Genomic DNA, 918 nt, shown 5'->3' on the forward strand with positions numbered 1-918 from the left:
TGGGCTCAATTGGGCTTCTATCAATTAATTAACATCTATCTCTCGTTTAGGTTCCAAGTCTTATGTATGATCCATTAGGTTCTTATTGCTTCTAGCCATATGCAACGTTATTAAATTAATTTTCAAAGAATTATATTTAATCTTTGCATAACGGAATGATGTACAGAGTATGTGATTAGCAAGTCCGTAATCATTCCCCCAGAGCTATAAAAAGACAGGTTGATTCTGTCGTTAACCTTTCCGTATTAGTTACAGTATAATTCGATCATTTATCAACTACATCCTTGAACTGAATCTTATGACTATGGGTGATGTCAAGTCACATATAGCGAGACGTTCGTTTTACTTGTACAGGCCGAGTCAACTCAAAAAGATAGGTTAAGTGAAATCTGTATTTCTTACTCTTAAGCTATCACCTTGCAAGGATTTAGAGTCAAGTCTTCCACAAGCGATCCATGGATGTATCTCCCATTTATCGGGAGTGATAAATGCTCAATCCAATATATAACAACTCCACAATTACTTCCTGTGATACCCAACATCTACTGTTCATACCCCAGAGTCATCTCTGTTAAGGATCGTGTTACACCAGAGTCAAAGCATCACATTCCGTAATCCAGAATACCAATTAATATTCCTTTGAGTCTGAGGATTAGTTATACCTATTAATACCAATGAGATGAACAGGTGACAAGGATGAATCTACCCATCCTGTTATCTCAAATCGGATCCCCAATCCTAATGAACAACGTTTCATCGGATCTATGTAACTGTCCAGATATCTATATATATGAAGCTTGTGAGATCAGCTTTCTGTCGGACAGAAGACATTGTTACATACAAGTCTCAACAGTGATATGTCAATCCCAAACATATTACTTGACTTGAGGTGGTTTTAAGTTTATCAGTTTACTATAA

This window comes from Euphorbia lathyris, chromosome 8, assembly GCF_963576675.1.
Source record: "Euphorbia lathyris chromosome 8, ddEupLath1.1, whole genome shotgun sequence".
In the NCBI taxonomy this organism is placed as follows: Eukaryota; Viridiplantae; Streptophyta; class Magnoliopsida; order Malpighiales; family Euphorbiaceae; genus Euphorbia; species Euphorbia lathyris.